The sequence below is a fragment of the Myxocyprinus asiaticus genome, chromosome 34, assembly GCF_019703515.2.
Source record: "Myxocyprinus asiaticus isolate MX2 ecotype Aquarium Trade chromosome 34, UBuf_Myxa_2, whole genome shotgun sequence".
Taxonomy (NCBI): Eukaryota; Metazoa; Chordata; class Actinopteri; order Cypriniformes; family Catostomidae; genus Myxocyprinus; species Myxocyprinus asiaticus.
This window is the reverse complement of record NC_059377.1, coordinates 17,760,354-17,770,771: the sequence shown is the minus strand read 5'-3', so window position 1 is coordinate 17,770,771 and position 10,418 is coordinate 17,760,354.

Genomic DNA, 10,418 nt, shown 5'->3' with positions numbered 1-10,418 from the left:
TTTTTTCCGTTATACATCATCACCTTTACAAAATTGTTTCATGATTTTACATGAGTAAAAGTAATTGTTATATTTTGACAACATATTATAGTTTCATATGAATTAATCTATCAGTAGAATCTATTGGACCTCATTTTATATCAACAGTGGCAGTTGTAGTTAAAGTTTCAAGATGTGTTTCAGCTAGTATTTTTTTTTTTTTTTTTTTATAATTTATTATTATTATTACTATTATTTAAGACTAGCTACACTGACCCAACCATGGTAATGAGGAGCATTTCCTCCTGTGTAATATGCATGTTCTGTTTGAAATTAGGAAACAAATGGGATAATAATAGGCTCATATAAGTAAATATGCTCTTCAATTTTTAAAAGGAGGGAGAGAAAATTTCCTGTCGCTTGATACATGTCCTTGTACTTGAAAACCATGAACAAAACTATGCAACATAAAAGGAAATGCGACCCAGGACACAATAAATACAGGTTACGTTTTTACTATGGTGGGTCGCGACTTGATTTCCAATGTAAAATCTGGGTCCTGAAGCAAAACCAGCTGAGAACCACTGCTTTAGCTCTCTATGCAGCTAAGTGCATTCACTCCTAAAATCCAACCAAAAGTTCAGTTTCAGGCTGCAGATGATGTTTGGACCACTCAGCATGGTTGGCAGACATGGGACAATGGTAATCAGTACTTAGATTTAGAATTATAATAATATAACTATATAATTATTTTAACATGGTTGACAGTGATTGGATGATGCTGGATATTACTTTTGAATCAGAATTAATTATGCTAATTTCTGATGTAATGTCTGTTACGTCTTAAAAACATAAATAACCAACACTCCTGGAAACATAATAAAAATCTGTCTTTCTATAGCTTGGTATTATTTAAAATTTCACAGCTTAGTCCTGCTGTCCACATACAGTGCATCCGGAAAGTATTCACAGCGCTTCACTTTTGCCACATTTTGTTATGTTACAGCCTTATTCCAAAATGGATTCAATTCATTATTTTCCTCAAAATTCTACAAACAATACCCCATAATGACAACGTGAAAGAAGTTTGTTTGAAATCTTTGCAAATTTATTAAAAAAACAAAAACAAAGAAAAATCACATGTACATAAGTATTCACAGCCTTTGGCATGACACTCAAAATTGAGCTCAGGTGCAACCTGTTTCCACTGATCATCCTTGAGATGTTTCTACAACTTGATTGGAGTCCACCTGTGGTAAATTCAGTTGATTGGACATGATTTGGGAAGGCACACACCTGTCTATATAAGGTCCCACAGTTAACAGTGCATGTCAGAGCACAAACCAAGCCATGAAGTCCAAGGAATTGTCTGTAGACCTCCGAGACAGGATTGTATTGAGGCACAGATCTGGGGAAGGGTACTGAAAAATGTCTGCAGCATTGAAGGTCTCAATGAGCACAGTGGCCTCCATCATCTGTAAACAGAAGAAGTTTGGAACCACCAGGACTCTTCCTAGAGCTGGCCGCCCGGCCAAACTGTGCGATCAGGGGAGAAGGGCCTTAGTCAGGGAGGTGACCAAGAACCTGATGGTCACTCTGACAGAGCTCCAGCGTTTCTCTGTGGAGATAGGAGAACCTTCCAGAAGAACAACCATCTCTGCAGCACTCCACCAATCAGGCCTGTATGGTAGAGTGGCCAGACGGAAGCCACTCCTCAGTAAAAGGCACATGACAGCCCGCCTGGAGTTTGCCAAAAGGCACCTGAAGGACTCTCAGACCATGAGAAACAAAATTCTCTGGTCTGATGAAACAAAGATTGAACTCTTTGGCCTGAATGGCAAGCGTCATGCCTGGAGGAAACCAGGCACCGCTCATCACCTGGCCAATACCATCCCTACAGTGAAGCATGGTGGTGGCAGCATCATGCTGTGGGGATGTTTTTCAGTGGCAGGAACTGGGAGACTAGTCAGGATTTAGGGAAAGATGAATGCAGCAATGTACAGAGACATCCTTGATGAAAACCTGCTCCAGAGTGCTCTGGACCTCAGACTGGGGAAGTTCATCTTCAAACAGGACAACGACCCTAAGCACACAGCCAAGATAACAAAGGAGTGGCTACGGGACAACTCTGTGAATGTCCTTGAGTGGCCCAGCCAGAGCCCAGACTTGAACCCGATTGAACATCTCTGGAGATATCAGAAAATGGCTGTGCACCGATGCTCCCCATCCAACCTGATGGAGCTTGAGAGGTCCTGCAAAGAAAAATGGGAGAAACTGCCCAAAAATAGGTGTGCCAAGCTTGTATCATCATACTCAAAAAGACTTGAGGCTGTAATTTGTGCCAAAGGTGCTTCAACAAAGTATTGAGCAAAGGCTGTGAATACTTATGTACATGTGATTTTTATTTATTTATTTATTTTTTTCATTTTTTTTTTTTTTCGTTTTTTATTTTTAATAAATTTGCAAAGATTTCAAACAAACTTTCACATTGTCATTATAGGGTATTGTTTGTAGAATTTTTAGGAAAATAATGAATTTAATCCATTTTGGAATAAGGCTGTAACATAACAAAATGTGGAAAAAGTGAAGCGCTGTGAATACTTTCTGGATGCACTGTATGAGGCCATATATTTTTAAGAAAACTAAATGGAAATGGAAAATTCACACAGTAGTCATGCTTGGGTCTCAGGAGGTTAAAATATTTGTGTGACCTGTTGAACCCCATATGCAAATTCCTATAAATTGCATGCTTGATTTTGGCAGAATTACACAGGTAATTCTCTCCGAGATCTGTTGAATTTTTTTTTTGTGCTACACATAATTCATGAATGTAGTTCTCTGATCTTTCATGTGCCCGTCTTGACACTCAAGTAAGCATTTAGAGAAGACATGAAATGTAAATAAGTGTAATGTTGTTATAGATTATAGAGGTATCTATATTTGCATAGACTCCTGTCAGACAGAACTGATCAAGTGATCCAATCATTCAAGCCTTATCTGTGGCACCAGCAATGACACCCAGAATTTTACAAGTAGGCAGAGATTTTGTGTGTGGTATAATTGAGGGATGTATTATTCAGAATTTGAAATTCATCACAGTGGCTCCTGAAGTTGAGCTCAGAGGAAACGACCACTTCAGTTCTGAGTTTTAGCAGAGTGCTAACATGACAACCATCACAAAAGAGAGTCCGACAGGATAAACACAGTAAGGGTAGCAGAGAAGCTGGAAATATTAGGCATGGTATTTGATCATATACTTTTGTATTTAGACATATTACTGACAGAAACAAGATATTTAATGAGACAAAATGTTGGGAGGGACAGGTGTTACAGTACATACCAAAATGGAGCCAAAGTTTGGGAGGAGAGGGGTTGAAAAGTAACAGGGATTTGTTATGTCCGACGAAAAGAAAAGTTGTTTCTGAGGCGGAACACATTTTGAAATCCCTTTGAAATAGAAAGTGTCTATTTTGTTTATTCAAATGCAGTTATTTATATATATATATATCCATTAGGAATTGTAAGGGTCAAAAATTAAGACAAACTCTGTTTAAAATTAAATTCATTTTGTACAAGATATCATAGAGAGAATTCAGGCCATAATAAACTCAACTGACTGTTTAATTATGTAATGCACACCGGATTAAACTCATCCAGTGACTGATCCACAATTTGATTCAAGTTCATTAAGCAATCGTTTCAACAGTGTTCAAATAAGTTGACAGCATTGTTTATGTTGCTCCTCCACTCATTCTGTCATTGTGAGGCAAGTGTGAAATGGATGACTAAGAAACAAGCTGTGGAGGAAGAATATGCTCCAATATATTGTAACCTTGTAATTAAATGCAAAGCAAATTACCCAGTGAAATCATACATCAGTGAGAAAGGCTTGATTAGAGCCTGGAGTATGTGAGTATTGCCATTTCTCCACTGCCAAAATAAAGCTTTTTCACTTAAGCACATACTTAGATGTTTTGTGTCAGACAGTGTTTTTGTATCTTGGCAACCCTTTAATCTCACCTTAAACTCATTGGCGTCTTAACGAGCCTCATTTCCCAGCAAACTGCTTATAGGTATTGCCATGTCAAATTTTGTTATGATTGCTAAGCCTGAGTAGTGTTAGAAGCATGTAGGTAAACATAAAAAAAACCCCAACCAAACCACTTTTACAGCTAAAGGGATAGTTCACCCAAAAATGAAATTTCTGTCATCATTTACTCACCCTCATGTTGTTCCAAACACAACAGACTTTCTTTTTCTGTGGAAAATGAAGGGAAGGGTTTTGAAGAAATTTGAAGAAAACTACCATTAAAGTAGTCGATATGACTCATGTGCTAACTTCAAAGTCCTCTGAAGCCATACGATACAAGGGAAAGCAGCTCTATTGAAAATACTAAACCAGTACACTTGAAATCAACATTATACAGTTATGTTTGAGATGAGAACATAAATATATTACGTAAAGTCCTAGTGATATTCAACACAGTCATCAAAAAGTGATGTGATCACATTGCTATGAAATGTTCAGATGTATTCAGACTTCTAATGGATGCTGTTCACTCAACGTGAGTTTTACTGCTTGCTCATTTAACTTATTTAAAATGAGCTAATGCAACACAATTCTTTAGCATTTGGTCTCAACTTAATTTCATTGCACACAATCCATCTATGTTCAATTAATCCAGTTGTGTCGGGACAATGTGAATAATATTTGTTGCATCAATGTATTGCTGAATCCGGGAAGGAGGTTTCCAGTTCCCAGCATGCTTTGCATGGGATAGGACTCAGGGAGTACATTAAAATGAGATGTGTTATTTTAATGTATTTCTCTGCTAAATGAAACATGTAGGGGACTTGTTAGTGTTTAATATTCTGTTATGTTGGGATTTAAAGGAGTTTCTTTCATGTTGAATTTTTTTGGAGGTTACCATTGTGGAGAAGAGTGGAACTAATGGTTAGATCGAGGTTGGTTACATTATTACTGTTAATGAAGCAAATACTGAGGAATCATCAGTATAATGACTGATTGGGGATCTGTAAACTTACAGCAGCACTATACTTGTTATAGTACAAAACGATATATATGCTAATGTGTTATATATTCTGTAAGTCACATTTTTGTTTAGTTAACTCAATTAATTTAGGTATTTGCTACACAAAATATTTGTGTAGATCCTACATTTTAATTTCATATCAAAGAAACTCATTTGTGTTGTGTGGAACCAATGACCACAATTGAATTAAGATAAACCAAAACAATTTTTAGTGTAGCTTTAAGTAAGAAACAGATTAAAATTTTAGTTGTTATTCAAATCTCATTTGCGTATAAGTATCAAGATATGTCACAACAGGTTTGGTATCAGTGACTCATGAATGATGACAGAATTTTCATTTTTGGAATTAAATGAATTAAACAGAATTTTATATTCCTTTAAAAAAGTGTAATATTATATTTGACCAACATTTGTCTTATTTTGGTCACCGCTTCCAGTTTACATGCATATACTTTTTAACACTTAAAAAATTTACTTTTTTAATATTAAAGCTCTTCTCTGTTAATTTCTTACAATAAGCCATCTTTGTTCCTAAATGTGAGTTGTTTAGGATTATAAAATGTAACTCTCTGTGAAAACAAGATGCATAAAAGGTGTTATAAATAATGCTGCTCTTTCATAATTTTATCTGTTGTGCACAAGCATGTGTAGTCCCTCATGTTTAGAACCAATTTAGTGCCCAAAACTCGTCCTTGTTTTAATCGACTCATGTTCACAGTCCTCCCATGTGGACAGCAGCAACCTTCCTTAAGCCATTTGCTTCTCTAACATATAACTTAACGCACTGACCACTAGATCCTCTTAGTAGTAAAGGTGTACTAATATGGATGGCAGGTTTGGGTTGGAGGAGACTTGTGTCAGACAAGAGTAGTGAGAGTGCTTTAATGCCGGGTAAGGGCAATCTTACACAGCACTTATCTGCATAAGGCAGACCTCAAGACTCCCTCTTCTCTTAGATGTATCACTAATGCATAATTCCTGTCTCCACGCTCAGAGAAAAGCTTTGAATATTACCAATGCATTTAAGGCCTCTAACAAATTCATTAGGCTGGTGTACAAATCCAGTCAAAGGATCATTAAGTATGTGTAATGCAGCAGTTCTGATTTTACATTGGACATCAAGTGGCGGCCCAAGACTGTATCAAACTTGTTTAATGTACAAAAGTAAATGACAGTTGGTACATAAAAGTCATGTCAGAATTATTATATTTACGAGTTGAAAACACATAAACGACACCACAAAGTCGTAATTACGAGTGGGAAAATCTGACTTTCCGACTTGGCGTGTCAATTTAAGAATCATGGCTGGAACAAATTGTTATTGGTAATAATTCAGTTTTTCATGACTATTTTGACTCTGTATTTCAGTTTGTATGCAGTTTGTATTTTTTGTATTGTTTATGACAAATATTGATAAAACCAGAAAATAAGACTCATTTAGCTGGTTAATGCAGCGACAAGCTTTGCAACAAAACTACATTTCCCATTATTATATGTGACCGTACAAGAATGATAAAACAGATAGATATAGTATTAATAACACACCTAATGCATGGCTTTGCTCATTTTGTTGCATTGGTGCTAAAAAAGCGACACGAAATGACGTGGTTGCTTCAGTAAATGTGCTTTTCATATTGAATTTGCTTTTAAAACACTATCGGTTAGGTTTAGGTGTTGATTAAGGGTAAGGATATCTGTTTTGTTCATATCTCATTTATCTTTTAGGTCACTATTGGTTAGGTTTATGTTAAAGTTTTAGGTTAGGGAGGTATGTTTTACTTATTAAAACATCCATCTAATATTCACCTTTGTCTGATTACAACATCATTTCACTCCCTTTTGGCGCCCCCCCGCTGGGCATTTCACTGGGAAACTGCAGCCAACGTGTAATGAATCTCATAATTTTGTTTTGCAAAAATATTATGAAAAAAACAATAATATGCTGATAACTGTCAAAAATCAGCTCATATTAAAAAACCGACAATGCAAGAAAACCATTACATGACATCTTAAATTATCAGTTTTTTCTTTGGATCTGACGTCAAAATGTTCAACAGACATTCACACATCGGATAAGCTGCCAGAACGCTGCTAAAGGTGCTTTCACTGCAATGTGAAATAGGAGTAATAAGCAAAAATCTATGTGCCAAACTGCTTTTTTTTGCTTAAAATATTTATGGCATTTCTCTGATTAAATTACATGACCTTACATGTTGTTGGCTATTAAGCATAATCGGTGTAAGATCGTGCATGTGAAGTAGCTCATTAAAATGTCTTAATATTACCATATACAGTGTGCTGATTATCAATGCATGTAAATTAGTTAATGATGTAACACTAAACAATAATGAGCTCATCATCCCATTCTTAAACTGCTATTTACATCATTAAATGTTTAATACATCAGCTCACAATACTGACAAAGGTGTCTAATATTTTTGATATGCTAATTTTTAGTCTAATGCAGGCTAGACTCTAAGCATTACAAATGCATATTATAAAATGTATATTTTCAAACATGTCACACTTGGCTCGCCAAAAAATGAAGAAATAAAAACTACATTAATCAAATTAGAATAAGGCACTCACGACTATCAGCACCCCATGCAGTGACTTTTTATTGTGTACCCAGTGTTATGATGCTGCCCAGCATTACAATGAGGCCTCTTGAAGCCCTGGAATTTCCATTGCTTTGATTGACTCAGCAGGTACTCAAGCTCAGAGTGATCAAAATATACTTGTGTATGTTCATTGCTATCAAGAATAAAAATGCAACTCATGGAGTCTGGATGATTGACAGGTGTGTTTGGCATTCGCAAACGCTGATAGAATTTGTATATCACCTTGTTAAGCTTTAGGTCCTTTGTTAATTAGACGCAATTGTATTTTTTAAAGCTGAAGTTGAAGTGTGCCACTAGCGTCACCAAATGGAATTGTAAAAGTAATCACTATTTTACATTTACATTTACATTTATTCATTTGGCAGACGCTTTTATCCAAAGCGACTTACAAGAGAGGAAAACATAAGCGAATCATCTTAGGAGACAGTAGTATGAAAAGTGTTGTATTACAAAGTATCACTAGCATCATAATAGTATTCAAAACAGAATAAAGTTTTTTTTTTTTTTTTTTTTTAATGACTGGTTAAGTGCTCATGGAAAAGATGTGTTTTTAGTCGTTTTTTGAAGACAGAGAGTGAGTCAGCTTCACGGATGGAGTTGGGAAGGTCGTTCCACCAACGTGGTATGATGAAGCTGAAAGTCCGGGAAATTGTTTTGGTGCCTCTTTGTGTTAGTACAACAAGGCGACGTTCCTTAGCCGACCGCAGGATTCTAGTGGGCGCGTAGCTCTGCATAAATGATTTTAGGTATGCTGGAGCAGACCCAGTAACTGTTCTGTATGCCAGCATCAGAGCCTTGAATTTGATACGTGCATCAACCGGTAGCCAGTGGAGAGAGACAAGGAGTGGTGTAACATGCGCTCTCTTTGGTTCATTAAAGACCAGACATGCTGCTGCATTCTGGATCATTTGGAGGGGTCTAGTTGCACATGCAGGGAGGCCTGCAATGAGAGCGTTACAGTAGTCCAGTCTAGTTATGACAAGTGACTGGACAAGCAGTTGTGTGGCATGTTCAGAGAAGAAGGGTCTTATCTTCCTGATACTGTAGAGTGTAAATCTACATGATCTTGCGGTCTTTGAGATGTGGTCTGTGAAATTTAGTTTGTTGTCGATGGTTACCCCTAGATTTCTGACCGATTTGGAAGGCGTTACTGTAGTTGCACCCAGCAATTTTCAAACAGATTCCAAAAACCATTGGTTGTAGAACAGATAGTCCCGCCCCAAACTCAGACCATAGGGATGTATGGATATTCAGAAGCAGGGACAGTGTTACACTTTTAAGTGAAATCAACCTACAAATAGCTTACTCATAGTTTTCTCTGTATATTAACCTGGGATATAAGAAAGAATTTTAACATTAAAAAACACATCAGCTTTAACACATTAGTTTAAATTCTGTGTCTTTATGCCATCTTTAAAAGGCAGTTCTGAAGGACAAATTCTAAAACATTTAAAAGCTTTCAGTAAACATATCAGCATTCTTTTAAATGTCTGCAATGCAGTGAAGGGACAGAATTCAATCTACCATTATAAAAACTGGATTGATGTTGTCTTACTGAGACCAGGAAAAACAACAAACTATGAGTCCAGCAGTGGTTTCCATGTTCTTATATGATAGCTTTTATGTTGCTGATCAAATAGGTTTTTCTTCTGGAGAAAAAAAAAAAAAGATAAATAATCAAACAGTCTTTCCCTTTTCTAGGCTGTTCAAAAGAGAAGATAGACAGTGGTTAAAAGAAAAGTTAATTTTGCTGTAAAGTTGTTTCATGAGTTGGTTTGCCTTTCATGTGGTAGAAAAAGTAGTAATTAAATGCTGCATTATCAGAAAAATAAGTGAGCATTCTTATCATCGCCAGAAGCTGTCATAATTTCTTGTGTGGCTCCAGTATCTCACTGCAGCAAATGTTTGAATGGCACGATGCAGATTTGCACAAATATTTTTATTTTAATAAGAAAACTGTATTCAGTCACACTTAACTAAAGTCTTTAAGATTCCTCTTATTAGTTTAAAGTTGAAGTGTGTCTTTTTTTAAACACTTTTTCCTATCCCAACTTAATATGCAGAGTCAACAACAAGTGGCTATTTGTAGGTGTAATAAAAAGTGTAAAAACCTTGGCTCTGTGGTGCTATCAAAACATTGCTCAGTTTGTTTGAGTGTCCCGAAAAGACAGACGTTTGCTTAATCAATGGAGTGAGTTTGGGGAGGAACTATCAGTTTGTTTATCAATGGGAGACTAGGAAGTGTTTGGGTTAATTTTTAAATTCTATTTGGTGACGCTAGTGGCACAGAAATTACACACTTCGGCTTTAAATAAAATATTTTTGTTCTCTTTAACTCTGACACAAGTTTATATCTTAATAAGTCAGTTAGTGACTGTCCTTACAAAAGATATGACAATTTAGTTATAATAACTATCAGTTCTTATAGAAATGCACAGCAGAATTGTAGATCTAAGATGGGTCTTGGTTTATTTAAGGCCACTTGCCTCTGGACTAAAAAGCCCTTTCATCCAGGCAGCCTCATGTGGAATAACAAGCAAGGATTAAAATGTTCAGAACGTCCTTGTCTCAGATCTCCCTAACAAAATGACCCATAAAAAGTTCTGTGTAATAAAAAGTTTCAAAAGTGTAATAGGAAAAGCATGCATTAAAAATGCATTATGCAGTAAACTGAATTTCATTCAGCCAACATAATTTAGTTGGATTAGGTCAAATCAATGTACTATAGCAGTTTTAACTAAACTTTATTAGTTTTGGCCAACTA